This window comes from Monodelphis domestica, chromosome 2 (assembly GCF_027887165.1).
Source record: "Monodelphis domestica isolate mMonDom1 chromosome 2, mMonDom1.pri, whole genome shotgun sequence".
Taxonomy (NCBI): Eukaryota; Metazoa; Chordata; class Mammalia; order Didelphimorphia; family Didelphidae; genus Monodelphis; species Monodelphis domestica.
Genome location: NC_077228.1, coordinates 147880151 through 147899901, shown reverse-complemented (window position 1 = coordinate 147899901; position 19751 = coordinate 147880151). Strand labels below are relative to the sequence as shown.

General features: G+C 34.0%; 1 protein-coding gene across 3 annotated transcripts in view; it reads left to right on the top strand.

Annotated features, from left to right (window-relative positions):
- Nucleotides 1-19751, top strand: part of CHRM3 (cholinergic receptor muscarinic 3) — a 576253-nt gene that overhangs the window by 399303 nt on the left and 157199 nt on the right. The window contains exon 4 of one of the 3 annotated variants that reach the window (XM_056816083.1): nt 10418-10456. The exons of the other annotated variants lie outside the window; for them this stretch is intronic. The gene's annotated coding sequence lies outside the window, so the exon portion shown is untranslated. The remainder of the gene's footprint in view (nt 1-10417; nt 10457-19751) is intronic. 3 annotated transcript variants of the gene reach the window in all.

Genomic DNA, 19751 nt, shown 5'->3' with positions numbered 1-19751 from the left:
ATCCAAATGATTAAATTTTTGTAGTATCAAAAGAATGTTGTTTTCATATTAAAATTGTTCTAAATATTTTTCAAGTACTTATATTCACTAGTCATTAATTTCTGTTATACTGGATTTGAAACTGTTTTAGTGACCAGTCAAGATTGTTATCATTGACTTGAATAAAATAAAAATACATGCTTGGCATGTTTATAGATGACACAGTGTTTAGAGAGATGATGAGATATAGAATGAAAGTTTTAAGATCCCAAAAGATTTCAGTGGTTTTCAAGCAAAATCTTTATGTCTACTTGTTTGGTGCATTAGGTTCAGCTAGGTGGTAGAGTGGATAAAGCACTGTGCCTGTAATCAGGAAGGTCTGAGTTAAAATAGGGCCTCAGATACTTACTATGTAACCCTAGGTAAGTTACTTAAATTATATTTGCCTCAGATTCCTGATCTGTAAAATAGGGATAAAAATAACACATTTCTCTAGTGAAATAATCATTGTAAAGTACTTAGCACAGTGCCCTCCAAACATATTTAAGTGCTATATAAATATTCATTCTTGTTGGTATTGTTATGATGTTAAAGAGTAGATTTTTGTTATATCTAAATCATTCTCTTCATATAGTTACATTTAGGAGACTCTCACAGTGCATGGTGATCACATGACCAGGATAAAGAAAGCCTGGACCATAGTTTATTTCTTCTATTTCCTGGCACACTATTCTATTCAATAAAACATACTCCCTTGTCTTAATGAACCTTTGCAATGTAGCTCAGGAAATCACATTTAGAGAGTGACAAAAAAATGTTAAGAACAACAATTGCTTTGTTGTCAATTGCTAAATTGGAAGATAACTTTCTGTTTTTAGTTCATCAAGAATTTACCATCAAACACCTAATTAGCTAAAGTTGCGGAAGGTTCTCCTATCTCCTACACAGTATATTATTTTTTCCCTTTGTTCTGGATATAAAGTCTAGTAAATAGGTAAAAATGCCCCCCAAAATTGCAAAATTCTTATAAAAGTTTTCTAACTCAGGATGAACAAGAGTAATTAATGTCTATTATATGATGGTTTCTGCATTAAACTTCTATGCTCTAATGAATATGTTATTTGGAAGTAGAATTTATTTCATTATATTTATATCAACAGTAGACAAATAATAAGACCATAATTGATTGATTCGTGAATGTTCATATAATTTATTAGATCCAAGATTTTTCTTGGAAAAGGGGAAAGAAAACACTGGTTTCTAAAGGTTTCTAATTGACAGAGTGGTAGACAACTTATATTTTACTATTTTATAATACAAATTAGAGCTATAGAATAGGCATATATAGCCTTTTTGTCATTTGATCTTCAATTTTATAAATATAGAAGATAGAAAGCTTTCTTTGTGAACATAAATTGGCATCTACCTATTCATATTCTTTGAACTCTTATCAATTTGAGGAATGACTTGGATTCTTATAAATATGACTTAGTTCTTTATATTTGAAAAATGAGATCTTCATAAGAAAAATCTTGTTCTATGAAATAATTTTTGAGATTAATTTATATGACACTGAAAATTAATTTAGGCAGGATTACTATTTTTATTATGTTGGCTTGCCCTACCCCTGAGCAATTATTTTTCCAATCGTTTATGTCCCTTTATTTGTGGGTGAAGTGTTTTGTAATTGCTCTCATGTAGTTACTAGGTTTGTTTTGGTGAGTACACTCAGGTATTTTACATTGCCTCCTGTTCTTTCCAATGGAATTTCTCTTGTTACCTATAGCTTTTGGACTTTGTTGGTAATGTACAGAAATTTGACAATTTATGAGGGTTTATGTTATATTCTGCAACTTTGCTAAAGTTAATTATTTCACTTAGTTTTTTGTTAATTCCCTGGGATTCTGCAACGAGTAACAACTTCATTTCCTCATTGCCTATTCTAATTTTTAAAGTTTCTTTTTCTGCTTATATTGTTATATCTAACATGTCCAGTGTCATATTGAATAGTTGCGGTGATAGTGGGCATCCTTGCTTCAGTCCTGATCTTATGGGGAAAGCATCCAGGTTATCTCCATTGCAGATGATACTCATTGATGGTTTAAGATAGATACAGTTTATAATTTGAAGGCTTTTTCTACATGTATTGAGATAATCATAGGATTTCTGTTATTCTCATTACCAATGTGGCCCATTATGCTTATAATTTTCCTACTATTAAATCATCCCTTCATTCTTGGTGTAAAATCCATCTGGTTATAGTGTATGATCATTGTGATCTAGTGTTATAGTTTTGTTCCTAGTAATTTATTTAAAATTGTTGCATCAATATTCATTAGAGAGATTGGTCTATAATTTTCTTTGTTTCTTTTGTCCTTTTCCTGATTTGGGTATAAATAATCACTATATATGGGATTATAAAAGAAATTTGGTAGAATTCCTTCTTCCATCTATTTTTCCAAAGTTCCATAGTTCAGAAAGTATTGGAATTAATTGTTCTTTGACTGTTTGGTAGAAATTATTTATAAATCCTTCTGACCCTCATTTTCCCCCCTTAGGAATTTATTAATGATCTTTTCAACTTCTTTTTCTGAAATTGGGATGTTTATTCTATTTCCTCTTTTGTTAATTTGAGTAATTTATAATTTTCTAAATATTTATTAATTTCACTTAAGATGTGAGGTTTACTTATATTTACTTGGGTAAAATAATTCTGACATCTTGTTTTATTATCTATGGTATCTTTTATCAAGACATACTTTACTTCCTTATCTCTTTTAATTAGATCAATTTCTTATTTTTGTTTTGTCAGAGACCATAAGTACTATTCCTGCTTTCTGCTCTATTCCCTGACCTTTACTAACTTTGTGTGTGTGTGTGTGTGTGTGTGTGTGTGTCCCTGCTTTAAATGTGTTTCTTGTAGAAAGCATATTGTGGGGCTCTGGTTTTTAATCCACTCTGCTAACCTCTTCCATTTTATGGATGAGCTCATCCCATTCCCATACATAGTTATAATATTACTGTATGTTTCTCTCCTTATTATCGCCATTTATCCTCTCTCTCTCTCTCTCTCTCTCTCTCTCTCTCTCTCTCTCTCATGCACCTCTTTCTTTTTTGTTCTTTCAGTATGTTTCTCTTTCTCATCTTTTATAGTTTTGGGGTGGCACAATTAATTGATAAATTGTCAAAGGATATGAATTTTTCATATGAATAGTTTTCAGTTGAATAAAAAAGGCTATCAATAATTATATTAAAATCTTCTAAACCCCTCCTGATTAGAGAAATGAAAATTAAAACAACTCTGCAGTAGCAGCTCACATTTATCAGATTGGACAACATGATATTAAAGGAAAATAATACATTTTGGAGGGAATGTGGCAAAATTGGGACACTAATAAATTGCTAGTGAAGTTGTCAATGGATGCCATTCTGGATGGCAATTTGGAATTATGTTCAAAGGGATATAAAAGAAATGCATACCTTTTGATTCAGCAACACTACTACTAGGTCTATATCCCAAAGAGATTTTTTTTAAATGGTGTAAAAAATAGACTCGAATACAGGACTACAATCCCCACAAGCCTTTGCTCCACTTCCCCAAAATGCTTTGTAATCTCATGGGAATTCTGAGGTGGGCCGAGATGGAGGAAGGATTTAAGCTGGTGGCAAAGGTTTTTGGGGTTTTCTTTTGGACTTCCATTTTGGAGCAGATGTGTCTCTTCTGTGATGTGAGGTTATCTTGCCTAGGCCTTTGGCCTAGGCACATGTTTTTTCTTATTCTGTATTTTCTTTAATCTTGAACCTTTAATAAACCTCTAAAAAAATATAATACTCCTTGCAGAGAGAAACTAATTTCTACCTGCCTCAGTCTCCCCATATTCCTAAATTTTAATCTTTACAATGGGAAAGGACCTTTTTATGCAAAAAATATTTATAGCTGCTCTTTTTGTGGCAGCCAAGAATTAGGAACTAAAAGGATGTCCCTCAATTGGGAAATGGCTAAGCAAATTATGGTATCTGATGGTGACAGAATACTTTTGTGCTATAAGGAATAATGAAAAGGATAATTTCAAAAAGTGCTAGAAAGACCTATGTGAACTGATGCAGAGTGAAATACGGAGAACCAGGAGAACATTATACACAGTAACTGAAATATTGTGGGATGATCAAATTTGATAGACTTTGCTACTAACAGCAATAAAATAACCCAGGACAAATCTGAGGGACTTATAAAAAAAATACTATCCACCTCCAGAGAAAAAGTTGTTGAAGTATAAATGCTGATGAAAATATGATTTACCACTTGTTTATTTGGGTATATGATTTGGCATCTCGTTTTTACAAGATTATTCACTTACAAAAATGAATAATATGAAATGTTTTGCGTGAAAATACATGCAAAACTTAGATTGCACTGCTTGTCAACTCTGGGAGGGGGAGGGAAGAAATGAGAGAGACAACATGAATCATATAACTTTGGAAAACATATAGAAATGTTATTAAAATAAAATAAAGATAAAACATAAAAAGAAACATTTTTGGGGTAGTGGAGTAATATCATTCTGTCCAAGTCAACTTGCTCCCTTCTTTCTGTCAATGTATACATCTTCTCTATGTCCTAATAGAGATGAGGTTCTTCAATATATTAAGAACATTAAGTATCTTGTGTTTCTTAAGTACTCTGTCTAGTATCATAGATATATTAAATAGCTTAATTATTACCTTCTCATGTAAGACTATAATCAGTTTTATCTTTTTTAATCTCTTTAATTTCCATTTCTATTTACCTTTTTACAGTCCTCTTGAGTTTTGGATTTGATCCTTAAATTTTCTTGTCAACTTTCGGGTTTTTTTTTTTTGGTCAGGAATGTCTGAAAGTCCTCTAACTCATTAAATATTAATTTTTTTCCTATAAAGTGTACGCCCAGTTTCACAGGTTAGGTGATTTTTTTTTTACTGTGCTTCTAGCTTCTTTGGCTTTTGGAATATAATATTCCATGCCTTCTAGTCCTTTAATGTAAAAGCTGGTGGGGTAATTCTGACTGTGGCTCCACAATATGTGAATTGCTTCCTACTAGCTGGCTCCTTGCAGTATTTTTTATTCCATGGCATGGGAATTTTGAAATTTGGCCATAATAGTCCTGGAATATTTTATTTGTGGGCTCACTTTCAGGTGGTGAGTGGTAAATTATTTCAATTTCTATTTTCTCCTCTCATTCAAGGATATCTGGAAAGCTTTCACAATGATTCCTTGTATTATGATGTTCAGTTTCTTTTATCATGGTTTTGGTGTATTCTGATGATTCTTTGATTATATCTCCAAGATTTATTTCCCAGGTCAGTTGTTTTCCAGTGAGATATTTCATACTTTCTTCTATTTTTCAATTTTTTGACTTATTGTTTCCTGATTTCTTATGAAGTAATTAGCTTCTATCTGTCCAATTCTAATTTTTAGGGATTATTTTCTTCCTTAAGGTTGTGTTTCCTTTTCCATTTGGCAAGTTCTACTCTGGAAATTGTTTTCATCATTGCATTTTTGAGCCTTCTTTTCGAGCTGGCCAATTCTGCTTTTTAAAGAATTGTGTATTCTTTATATGTATTGTCAAGCCTCTTTTACTATTTGATGCATTCTCTTCTTTAGAGAGGTTTGTTTTATTTTGTTTTGTTTTCCTGTGTTTTTATTTCCCTCCATTTCCATTTGGCCAATTCTAGTTTTTAGAGAGGTGTTTCCTTCTTTGATTTTTTTTTCTAAGATGTTAAATTGCATTGTCATTTGAGATCATATAACTTCTTTTCAAGTTCTTCCCAATATTCTTTAGGTGCCTGACACCCTTTTGTCCTTATCCTTAAGACTTCACATGTTTCTATTTTGGCATAGTGTTTTCTTCCAACTTTGTATTCTGATTTTTCCGGTCATAAAAGTAGCTGAGTAAGGTTCCTTGGCTTTTGCTCAATTTACCAGTTTTTCTTTTATAAAAATTTTGTCTATGTCGTGAAGTTTTGCTTTGCTCCTGGAGTAAAGGGAATACTGTTTCAAGCCTGCAGTGTAGTCATCTCTGTGGTATGGGATAGGTTGAGCTGCCTTGGAGTTCCAGAGCTGCACTTGGTGGCAGAGACCTGTCTGACTTGCTTAGGGGAATGCTTGCAGCTATTTTGTCTGGGTGGATTCCACTCTTACTGTAGTCAGATCCCCTATTGTCTCTGGAGGTGGATTGGATACCTGTCCTACTGGTTCACCCCTTCATCCCCCAGGCTGTGTTCATCCTGACTGAACCCTTTCCTGGGTAGTGCTCACTGGGTCCTGCTGACCCCTTTTCCTGTCTTTTTGTAAGTAGGTCCCACTTTTCCTGGGCTACATGTGGTGGGTTGCTCACCACTCTGCAGGTTCCTAAATGTCACACAGACTAGTGTACTCTTCCTTCTCCCTCCTGTGATCTAGATTCTATCTCCTTTTTTTTTTTCATTTTGAACCATTTCCCCCCTTTTTTGTGTTTAATCAATGTTTGTCATTGGGTCATTGGGTTTGGCTGGGATGGGAGCATTCTTTACTCTGTCATCCTAATTCCCAGTAAGGAAGTATGGGATGTGACTTTTCCATGGTGAGATAGTTAGTATATGTCAGAGACTGAACTTCAACTCAGATTGTCCTGCCTTTTTTCCTTTTCCTTTTTATTAAAGTTAAGTATGTTTATTTGTTATATTTTTACATTAAAATATCCAGTTAATTCCCTCCCTCTCTCCCTTTCCCCCATTAGGGAAGGCATCATTTGAGAAAAAAAGACACACACACACACACACAAACACATACTATGTCTTCTTTATTACTATTTATCAGTTCTTTAAGATGCTGGTCCTCTATCCTCTCAGTGTAAGTAGACATGACCAAAGGATTCATCACCCCACCCCTGACTTATTAATAATGAACTTTTCAATACTTAAAGTTTGGTCCTTAGACAATGAACAAAATATAATAGCTTCTAACTCCAAAAGGTTATTTTGAGGACCAAAATAGATCATTTTAAAGCACTTACAACAACCTGGTACATAGTAAATACTATATAAACATTAACTGTTTTCATTGTTGTTGTCATAGGAACTATACTTATAATCTTTCTAATTTGGTAAATCTGTGTGGTAAATCTTGTGTTCTGTTGAAAGTTTTATTTACCTATGGTCATCTACATGCTATGATAATACATCATAGTAAACCAGCCACAACTCATTACCATGAACTAACTCAATTCACTGACCAACTCTTCTATAAGATAATGATTAGGAAAATCAGTACTCTATTTACTTAAAGAATAACTCTTATAATTGGTGCAGATGAGGATAATTCCAAACATCTCTAACAACTATAATGGGAAAGAGATCAAGCTTATCACTTGCAAGAAAATACTCCCTTTACTTCTACCTAATTATTTTGTTTCAGATATAATCCCAACCCTTTTTTCTGTAATTAAAGAAATGAGAAGTTTTAAAAATTTCTGACCACTAAAAGAAATGAGTAGGAATACTTCATTGTTATGGAACATATAAAATGGATTTAAGGTCTGCATAAGGAAAATTTTCCTGAATATCAGGACAACAATGATTGGATATTGGTTTCATCCTGGAATAGGTTGTGGTAGCAGGTTTTGAATTTTTCCCTCTTTGCATTTTTAAAGTCTAGGTATACAGGTATTTAAATAAGATTGTGAATAATCAAAGACTAAAAGCAGATCAGAATATGAAATAAATGTCCTATCTAGGAATCAATTAAGATAAAAGGCTTAAGAATAGAATTTAGGCAGTAAAATTTCAAGATGTAAAATATAATAGAAGGTGAGTTAATTAGAGAAGTAGATCCTTTGAAGGGGAAGAATTCTTCCACAAAGTTACCTAGTAGGATAATTTGCTCTAGTGAGCCAGAAATGCCCTTTAGTTTAGCAAAAAAGTTCATGTGAAAGAAATTATTCACACATGGGTAAATCTAGGGATTAATCCCTGAGTCAAAAAATAAAACTAAAACAAAACAAACAAGCAACAACAACAGCAAAAACCACTCTACTGTGCCTTTAATTGTGACCCATAATTTGAAAGTATTGCTGAAATTCAAATGCAAAACTTTTTAAACTCTTATGAAGCACACTCTTTCTACCTTATTGTTATTTCAAAAGTATCAACAAAGATTTATTTCAGTTAGAGGCCATTTAAAAAAAAAACTTTTTTAGTGAGGTTTGAAGTCCTTCTTCTTTTAGAGTAGTGAACCACTATCTGTGATGAAGGAAAAAAGTCCATATGTAAGAGCATTCATGTTCCTATACTAATTATTTGAACTAACTCTCTAAGAGAAATGAAGAAATTATTTGTTCATGAGCAATTAATTAAGGCCAATATTTGTTAGTTAAGGTACTCAATTACATGTTGTTGTTTAGTCATTCTTAAGTCATACCCTTCTCCTTGTGGCCCTGTTTAGTTTTCTAGGCAAAGATACTGAAGTGGTTTACCATTTTCTACCCTAGCTGTTTTTATTTGAGGAAACTGAAACAAACCCAGTTAAGTGATTTGCCAAGGGTTTTATAGCTAGTAAGTCTGAGGCCAGAGTTGAACTCTGGAAGATGCATCTTCCTTACTCTAGGCTTGAGCCTATTTAGCTACCTATCTTTCCAAAGTATATACAGATTCTTAATGAAAGAAAAGGATAAATATTTCAAGAGGATAAATAATAAAGGTCTAGAAAGAATCAAATGTGAATTTTTAGCAAGGATTTCACATAGCATTGTCCCATGGTGGTCATTTAATACTTCTATACCTCAGATTGTCTTTATAAAAAAAGATCATGAAATAAGACTTTCTTATGTGAATGTTTTAAGAATTTAAGGAAAACCATGAAATTATATAATGAGCTTTAAAAAAGATTCTCCAGGGGGTCATCTATGTAGCTAAGTAGTTAGAGAGCTAGGACCAGACATAGGAGATCCTGAGTTCAAATTTGACCTCAAATACTACCTAGATGTATGACCCTGGACAAGTCATTTAACCCCTATTACCTACCTCTTACTGCTCTTTTGTCTTAGAAGCAATGTATAGCTTTGCTTCTAAGACAGAAGATAAGAAATTTTTTTTAAAGGATTCTCCATTAGAACAAGGTAGTCTTGTCAAAGGGAATAATTTCCAGAATTTTTGTCAAATTATAACATCCTAGGAAAAACACAGTATCATTTGTTCAGAAGATTTTAAGAACATTTATATTCTACTATATAAAAGATAATTAATATAGCACCTAGATATTGCACAGAATATTATAGTCAGAAAATGTTGTGTCCATTGTTAATCTGTTTTCTCATTTCATTTCTACCTCATTATTTCCAATTTACTCTTCTTGAGATTTGCTTGACATGAAGATTTGCCTTTTTTCTCAGCATAATGAAATATTTTCAGTCTGCAAAGCATGCAAAATGAAAAACAACTTTTATTTCTTTTTTTTAAAACTAAATGCTGTTTATACATGCCTAAGGCAAATGAAGTTCAATTGCTAATTAAATTTTAGGAATTAATTTTTAAAATAGCCAAATTAATATCTGTGTAATCTTCATGAATATAAACAGGAGGCAGATACCCATTTTTTGTGCCTTCTTTGATGTAAATATAAGAAAAGAAATTAGAAGAAAAATATTTCAGATCTAAATTTATTTTGCCCACCACCCCCTAATATGCCACTGTTCAGTTTTGGAGCTGTGCTAATTACCATTTTTCTGTTTCACATTCCTTTTGGAACACTTAGATAATAGCTTCTGTGTCTTACCTCCTAACTAGAATAATAAATTCTATGAGCACAACAATCAACCCATATGGGATCTAAATTTTGCATCTCCTGTGGCACAAAGCTCTGCCCAAAAAAATGATTCTTAATTTTTTTTATAAACACAAATTAATGAATGAAAATCAAACTCTGGACCTCAGTTTGTTAATTTGTAAAAGAAAGCATTTAAATGAGTTTTTATCTAATTCTAAAATTCTTTGATTTCTATAACTGTAAAGCTAAAGTGTTTTCCTCAAAAGTGTTAATATTGTCAGTTCCTTCCTTGAAGAAGCTAGTTGTGACTTCACAGAAATTCCCTATTGATTATACAAAATTTAATCTCTTCCATAATTAACTATAAACTATGTGTGTGATTTCAAGTGAATACTAGTTATGCTGTGCTGAATCAACTCTGCTACAAGAGTAATTTTGCTATTTCATGAGTAGGTTAGGGGGGAGCATGAAAAAGAAGAGAACAGTGATGTTTGTTTATATTTAGGAATTAACTCTTTCACTTTCAACTGACATTGTCTTTGCCAAAATCTTTTGATAATTTTGAAAATGCTCAAATCCTTAAAGAAGGGTGTTTGAAATCTTTTAGAGGCATTTTTTCCCTCAAATAGTATTTAATAGTTATTCATCCTTTTGCTTTAGGGCATGTTTCCAACAAAGAACAGTATTAAGCAATCACAGGTAATTTTTTTCAGTCATTTCTCATAATTCTCTTATATTAATGATAATTCATCTTGAAATTTTTCATTTAGCTTACTTATCATCCAGGAAAAAGACATAATGGTGAAATTTGTTTCTACTTCCCAATCTAAAGCATTCTTCAGTAAGATCTTGCTCTAGGTGTATGTGTTTCCACAGGATCCAGGCTGACTTTGGTCACCTAATAAATCTTTGATTTATTCAGTCTTTAACTTTCCTGCACCTTATCTGAAGAGCCTTAGGTAGATAGATACTTGTTTCTTTCACATCAAATATTAGCAGAATTTATCAAATTAACCTAGAAGTCTTGACCTGTTACTAGTATTAAATAACTATAACAAGAGTTACAAGAAATGTTTTGGGGGGCAGCTGGGTAGCACAGTGGATTGAGAACCAGTCCTAGAGACGGGAGGTCCTAGGTTCAAATCTGGCTTCAGCCACTTCCCAGCTGTGTGACCCTGGGCAAGTCACTTGACCCCCATTGCCTAGCCCTTACCACTCTTCTGCCTTGGAGCCAATACACAGTATTGACTCCAAGACGGAAGGTAAGGGTTTAAAAAAAAATGTTTTGCTTTTAAATGTGGATTACTGATAGTATAATTACTGGCCTTTTACTAATAGGATTTTTGATCAGAAGTATCATTTGAAGAATTAGTTATTCATTTATTAAGCATTTACTATATACTAATTATTTATACTGTGAAATCCCTGTAAAAGAGAGAGAGAAATAGTCAGCGATAGAGACAGAGAGACAGAGAGAAAGAACAGAGAAAAAGGAGAAAAAGACAGAGAGAATAGAAATAGAAGAAATTCTGAGAGGGTACCTGCTAAATGAAAAACCAAAGGATTCAGAAAGATAGGGGGATTCAGAAAGTGCAAAGGTGTTTTCCTTTGCAAAGGATTCAGAAAGATAGGGGGAAAATGTATTGTCACAAAAAATTAGAAAGAGTATGTAATCAGTGATCATCTATCAACAGTGCCAGACACAATAGAGATACTAATTGGGATGGTGACTAAGAAAAGTCCAGTGGCCTTGGCAATTGAGATCTTTTAAAAACTGAAGCCAACAGCATTCAGGTGAATACTGAGTCCAGAAGCCAGGTTAAAAAGAATATAGAACTAGGTAATGAGGAGAAGCAATGAGTATAGACAATTTTCTCAAGGAGTTTAAGTGATGAGGTCAAAAATGGTATAAAAAGACAGCAAGTTTGGTAGGAACAATTTGAAATTTTAATTTATCCTCATAACAACCCCAGGAATTAGGTGCTTCATCATCCCTTTTTATAGATAAAGAAACTGAGGTTGAAAGAATTAAATAACTCTATCAAGACCACACAGCTGAAGTGCTAAATCTAGATTGATTCCAATCCAGCATTCTCTCCATTGTGCTACCTTGTAACCTCTTAATAAACAAGTAAAATGAAGAGACAAAGATGTCTCTTAGGCAAGTTCTAGGAAGAAGACAGAATTCAAAAGAAAAAGTGGATGTTATGAAAGAAAATGATGTTAGGATTTACACAGAGTTTGAATTGTTGGTGGGACTTTCAAGGGAAAATTTATAATTGTGAGTCTGGATATCAGAAGAAGGTTTGTGATACAAATGTGGATGTGAACAATCTATATGAAAGAGATAATAAAAGCCCCTATAACACTGAGCAAGATGACATAGAGAGAACAAAGGTCACTAACATCCATCAGAAATGTCTAAGTTGGGGGGGGGGGGGCAGCTGGGTAGCTCAGTGGATTGAGAGCCAGGCCCAGAGATGGGAGGTCCTGGGTTCAAATGTGACCTCAGATACTTCCCAGCTGTGTGACCCTGGGCAAGTCACTTAACCCCCATTGCCTAGCCCTTACCACTCTTCTGCCTTGGAATCAATACACGGTGATTCCAAAACAGAAGGTAAGGATTTAAAACAAAAATAAATGTCTAAGTTGAAACATCAATATTAATAATTCACATCAATATAGCATTTTAAGATTTGCACATCCTTGACAATAATCTCTGAGGTAGGTGATATAAACTATACTTGTATTACAGATGAGGAAATTGAGGCTGAAGGTGGTTAAATGGCTTCTTCAAGATCAAAGGTGTGAGGCAAGAGTCAAACTCAGATCTCCCCATATCTAATTGCAGAGTTTTTAGAATCTCTTACATATAGTAAATCCTTTATAAAGTCCTTATCCCCCTACCTTTTATGAAAGCTTAGTCAGTAAAAAGTCCAAAGATTTGAGAAAAGGTTCAGAGATCGAAGAAAACCACCAAAAAGTCTATGCATCAAAAAGTCAGAAAACATCTTTTTTTAGAAACCAGATAATATTAAAGAAAATTAAGTCAAAAGGGATAGATGTAATAGAAATCAAGAAAGCTGAGGCCTAAGAAAAATACATTAAATTAGGAAGCCATCAATAACCTCTAAGTACATTTTCAGTAGCACCAAGAATATAAAAGTCCTATTTCAGGGTTCTGGGTATTAAGTGAAGATATGAAAGAAACAGAAATAGACTGATGTTTTTCCTCAAGATTTTTATAACATCCTGAAGAATTTATCTTGTTAGCAGTTTCATTTGGCTTTAGTTAATTTTGCTTAGGCACAGGAGATTTTAGACTCCTTTTATTCTTCCTCCCCATCTACACTGCATTTCCCAAGTTCATTGACCTTATTGACTCTTTTGTGTCCCTAGGTATGTAAGTAGGAAAATTTGGTTATTAACCTTAGTCTTTGGAAATAAAGACTTAAAAATATTCATTTGACAAATATATTGACTTAATAAACATTCACTTTAGTAGCTAATGTAGAATCATGGAGGTAACATGTTTTGTTTTTGTTGTTATTTCAAGTCTTTGCTTTCTGTTTTAGAAGAACAATAAGGACTAGGCAACTGGTGTTAAGAGATCACACAGGATATCCCATAGATTTGAAGTTTCTGAGACCATATTTGAATCCAAGACCTCCAATCTCCAGATCTGACACTTAGTCCACTGAGTCATCTCACTGACACGTTTATTTCGGAGGCAGCTATGTTTTCCCATTATATCTGATTTCCTTTTCTCCTTTTCAATATTCTAAATATTCTTTCACCATGGGTTTTAAAACTGCTTGGGCAATTAGGATGTAGAAATAAAAAATATAATTTAACAACTTTAATAAAATGAAATCTCTTTTAAAGTTTAACTACTTGTTCCTCCAATCACATTGCTTTAATATTTTTTTTTTGCCTATCAACATTGACAACTGGCTCCAGAATTTTAGTATTTTATTCTACTTAATAAAATAATGAGTAAGAGGAAAAATATATCATGTTTTATATCTGCATTGGTTCTTCTGCTTATTTTTCCATGGTGGAAGAATGCTCTCATATAATTCCCCCCTCCTCTTATGAGACTGTTAGTAGCCTTAATAACGTTATTACATAAAAGTAGTGATAGTAAAGAGAGGGAAATGTAGGACAGAGGTAGAGAGTTGTTTAACTTACTACTCTATTTGTAGTCATGATGGATTAAAGCTCACCACCAACATGGGTTCTTTCAGGTTCCAAGCTCTAGACAGAAGAAAGTGAAGAGTCTCCTCAGCTCACCTTATAAGCAGTTTTCTCTACCCACTGTCTCTCCCACATCACATTTCAGGAACCAATTATGGTTCCTTAATTTGCTTGGCACCACACAAGGGGGCCAGTGCCTGTGGAGTTAGTTTCCTATCTCATTGATTTCAACTTCCTTTCTCTAAGGGTTTGTCTATACTTGCACATCTCAGTGGTCTTTTACCTCCAGGTAACTGATTGATGACATCAAAGTGATATAATGGGGAGTTAAATTCCCTTCCAACACTTCCCCACTGTTGGCAGCATTCACGAGTTACTTTCTTTCAGAATAAGGGGGATATTCCTATCTGTAGAAATCAATATATTTTTGATGCTTATTCTCTCTTGGATGTATGTGTCTAAAAAGACATATGGATTAGTAAGAAGCTGAGCATTGGGTGTGATTAATAGTTCTGTCCTCCCAAAAGGGAAGGAAACTTGTTGTGACCAAGAAGAACTTCTTTGAGAAGCAACAGTGATACAGAGCAAAAGTGTCAAATATAACCTCCTTTATCCCATAATATTCCCAAGTGTACTCAAACCATTTTAGAGGGTAATTGAAAATATTTAGCAAAAAATACACTAAAATATAAATAATGATAACACTGTATAGTTTTTAAAACCCAAGATGTGATCTGTTGGAATCTAATTTATAACTTAATGATGCCCAGTTCTATTTTAGTTTGACACCACTGACAGAAAATATAAGTCTTGTTATGTAATCAGGAAGACCTGGGTTTGTGCCTCACTTTAGCTATTTATTAGCTATGCAATCAGAGATAATTCACTTCTCCCTTCAAAATATTCTTGGATATTGCAAAGTCTGGATATCTACCTTAATGAACTTATAGTGTTTTTATAGTTGAAGACACAATTGAAGTTTTCTAGCTTTTTCTTCATATACATTTGAATTGCTATTCTGAGGTGGGGGGGACCTTTATATAAACTTCAAAATTCTCAATTTTATAGAAAATTCCCAATATATATTTTTATGTGAAGCACAAGCAGCTATATCATACATATAGTATTGTTTTTAAAATTGTATCGGTATTTCCCCTAGACAAAAATAGTATTTTTTGATTTTCAGAACCAGTTAGATCAATTCTTCTGTTCAAGTGTTTTAAAATACATAGTCTTTTATGAAATACATAGAAGGATGTCTAGTCAATTTTATTTTATGACAAATACAATTCAACCTTAATTTATAGTTTAAAAACTATTTAAATCTTAGACCAAAATAGTTGTCTTTCCTGTGGGGTTTTGTGCAGCTACTAATAATATATAAGGACTTTTATCCATATCAACAGAGAAAATACAAATGATTGTTTAAAATCAGCTCCTAAAAAGCTTTACTTAAATTGTTTTGCGCATTAAATTAAAAGACTGCAATCCTGGGTAAAAATATGGTGCACTTTTAAGAAAGGAGAAATAGCATAATCTATAATAAGATTTGAAGCAAAATTTGAGAACTGTTTGTTATTGGAGATAACAATTGAAATAAATTTATTAGTGTTTATTAAGCACCTGCTATGAGCCAGCTAGCATGCCAGGTACCAGGGTTTTCCATATAAAGAATGAAACAATCTCATTATACAAGGAGTGTATTCCAATGGTGAAATCAAGTACATGTATAAGTATGTAGAGAATAATCTTCAGAGAATAAATACAAATGCAAGGTAGTTTGGGAAAAAGATCAATAGCCATTGCAGAAAGAAAGGAAAGGTTTCTTGTGGAAGGTGAGACTACATCTTCCAGGAAAAGGATTCCCTAAGGTGGAAGTGATTAGGGAATGTATTCCAGTCACTGTAATGGTAAAGGAATGAATGCATGTCCTTGGAGAAATTAATTGAAGTTTCTATTTTTTCCCCATCAGCATTTTGACCCTCATGGTAAAATTCATTTTGAATAGTTATTTTCCTGTTTGTTGAGTATTATTTTATATGCAAAAGATGATGTGCTGTGATGACTAGGGTGCTGAATGCATTTAACAAATTCTTGTCCATTGTATGATTGCCACTTTATCTCTCTGCTTCTCAAGTTTCTCACCTATGAAATGGTGATAGTGATTGTTAATTCTTATCATTCCTTCCTACTTCTGGTACCTTTGGGATTCTGTAAATATTTGCTGGGCAGGATATTCCTCAAGATCCCTTTTAGTTCTTGATATATCATCCTATGTAGAACAGCTTGGACACTTTATAATGTAAGCATATAGTATAACTATATTAACTACTCATTTGTAGGCAGTCAGTACTCCAAGTCTATTTCAACTTTGAGAATTTCCTTGGAAATTCCACATATCTGAGTGTTAGATTTTATATACCTTAGCTGAATAGGTCTCAAACTTTTCTCTCAATGATTGGCCACCTCCTAGCCCAGGGGTCCCCAAATTATGGCCCCTGGGCCACATGCGCTGAGGCCATTTATCTGGCCCCCACCTCACTTCTGGAAGGGGCACCTCTTTAATTGCTGGTCAGTGAGAGGAGCACTGTATGTGGTGGCATCACAAAGTGTGGCATCGCTCATGTACAGTACATCTTCTGGTGACATAATTCTTTGCTTGGTGCCTTGTTCTGAGGGTAATTGAACGAGAATAAGGTGCCACACAAAGGATTATGTGGCTGCACAATGGAAGATGTCAGCATGGTGAGCAGCGATCTGGGGGAGGGGATTCCTCACTGTGTATACTGCTGGTATACTGTGGTATAGTGGTGGCAGTGATGGGCCTGTGCAAGGTGTGACAGGCCAATCACAACCTGCAGCCTCCACTATCCCAGGCAGAGTTATATGGATTTGTTCGTAGTTTGGGTTTTTTTTTTTATAGTCAGGCCCTCCAGCAGTCTGACAGACAGTGAACTGGCCCCCTATGTAAAAAGTTTGGGGACTCCTGGACTAGACTATAAAAAATCATGAAGATATTCTTCTAATGGTAGTAATAGGTGGACTGGCATTTTTGAAATCTGTTCTGTGTATTTTTTTGAGAGTTTTTTGAGCTGTGAAAGATAGACTTTGGAGAACTCAGTGTACATGTATGTGCAGAAGGTTTATTTCTGGTGCTGAATATATGAGTAGAGTGTGCATGTGTGCAAATGTGGAAGAGAAAAGGGTTGAGGAAGGGGCAAGCTTAGGTTACTTTTGCTTCTACTGAAAGATTGTGGGGGAGCTAAGAAATTTTCAACCAGTTAATTATGTTTGAGGGTACAAATGTCTAGTAGTTTGTTGACCTCTAACAGTGGGTTGGATGTGAATCATCAACAATTTCTAGTTAATTTTAAGTTCGGATCCTTTGAAGGTTTTAGAATATGGAAAAAGTAGAAACCATGACTGGGTAGAAGCCAGCTTAGTCTGCTTGTCTCTAAAAGCATCAGAAAAAAAAATGTGCAAGACTCCTTAACTTAAGATCTGTGAACTTTATTGGTAGGATAATTTGATTCGTTGTGTTTCAATATAGTTTGTTTTCATAGTAATGTGTTTTAATATAATATGTTTTCATAGTAATCTTATGTATTTTATTGTATATGTTTAAAAACATTTTTATTAGAAGTAAACCACAAGTCTCAGCAAATGGCCAAAGATGCCCATAAAAACTCAAAAACTTTAGGAATCTCTGGTGGAGTCCGTTATAATTCTAGCCCCTTGTTGTACCACATCTGAAATAGTGAGTTTATCTCCTCTCTAGACTGAACACCCCATATTTCTTGAATTTATCCTTAAATGACATGAACTCAAGGCCCTTCCTTCTAGTTGGACACTCCTTATCAATCTCTTTTGTCAGATCCTGATCCATGAAATGCATAATAAATTTGAGTGTCCCATAGGGCCATGTGTGGGGACTGTATTCTGGGGATCTCATCAACTCCTATGGATTCAATTATCCTCTTTCAGCTAATGATTCTTAAATCTATTTAGCCAGCCCTAGTCTCTATTGATCTCTAATCTCATATCCCCAACTGACTGCATGTCCCATAGACAATCTCAGCATGTCCATCTTTTCATACACACACACACACACACACACACACACACACACACACACACACCTCCCCTTTCTGAACTTTCCTTTTAGTGTCAAGGGCATCATTATACTCCTAGTCAACCAGTCTCACTAGCTGTATATGATCCTTAGCTCCTCAATCCCTCTCATTTTTCCTATCCAATTTATTGCCAAGTCATGTAGATTTTCCTTTCATAACACCTTCTCTTCTCTTTTCAAATGCTGCCACCACCCTGGTTCAAGTTTTCATCATCTCATATCCAATGGTAACCTACTACTTAGTCTCAGAGTCATAAGTCTCTTCTCACTCTGCTCTATCCCCCTCTCAGCTATTAAAATGATCTTCCTAGATACAGATCTGATCATGTCACCCTCCCATTCAATAAATTATAGTGGTTCCCTATTACTTCTCAGGTCCAATATAAAACTCCTCTGTCTGGCATAAATGCTTCCTTTTATGGGAAGTCTTTCCTAGCTCCACTTTATTCCAGTGCTTTCCCTCTTTTAATTATTTCCTATTTAACCTGAATATCACTTTCTTTGTTTGCATATTATATCCCAAACTAGACTACAAGCTCCTTGATGGTAGGAATTACTTTCTGTCTTTTTTTTTTCTATTCCCAGAGCTTAGCAAATGAATTAATACACATTTGTAAGTATTATATAGTAGGTACTTAATGAATGTTTATTCATTTGTTCATAAACTAAACTTCTATCTTTCCAGTCTCCTTATGTCTTTCTCCCTCATGTACTCTGTGATCCAATGATACTGGCCACTTTGCTGTTCCTTGCATAAGATACTATCTCCTAGAACCATGCTTTTTTTTAATTGGCTGCACAAGAAATACTCTAACTACTCTCTTTCTCCTAGTTTCTGTGACTTCCTTCAAGTCTCTATTAAAAACCTTTTTTCTATAAGTAACATTTTCTAATCCTGTTTAGTGCTGATGCCTTCCCTCTATTGATTATCTCCCCCTATTTTTGTATGTTCCATTTGTACATAATTGTTTCCATGTCTTATTCTGTGAAATTCTTTAGAGCAAAGATTCTTTTGCCTTTCTTTGTATCTTCAGTGGTTGCTACAGTGCTTAGATCATGGTAGGTGTTCAAGAAATGCTTATTAACTCATTGATTCTAGACTCTTTCTAACATATCAAACATTTCCAAAAATACTATTATTATGAATTCCTGACCCAGTTCTCCAAGTGTGATCTAGCTTTGAACAGTGTTGTCTTATGTACTTTTTATGATTCTTTATCAAGTCATTTTTCTCCCATCTAATCAGTCTCTTATGACAGTGGTGCCCAACTCAAATCAAAATGGATTTCCAAGGGCCTCATATTGACTTAGAAAACCATTTTATTTTATTTTGTTAAACATTTCCAAATTACATTGTAACCTAGTTCAGAGCCAGAGAGTTTTGCTAACTTCTTTTTTTGCTATACTTCTTTTTGATTAATTAATTTTTATTAGAATATTTTTCCATGGTTACATGATTCATGTTCTTCCCCTCTCCTCTTTCCTTTGCCCTCCCTGACCTGACTTATACAAGAAAATTGATACTTCTGACTTGTGTGACATGTGACTGATTTGTGAAACTTCCCTGACCAGTCATTCCTAGCTACCTGTACTCATATTTGACCATCCTAGCCCTGATGCCCTTTCAATTGTCCTTTGGTTCAAATGAGTGCTCTTTGCTCAAGG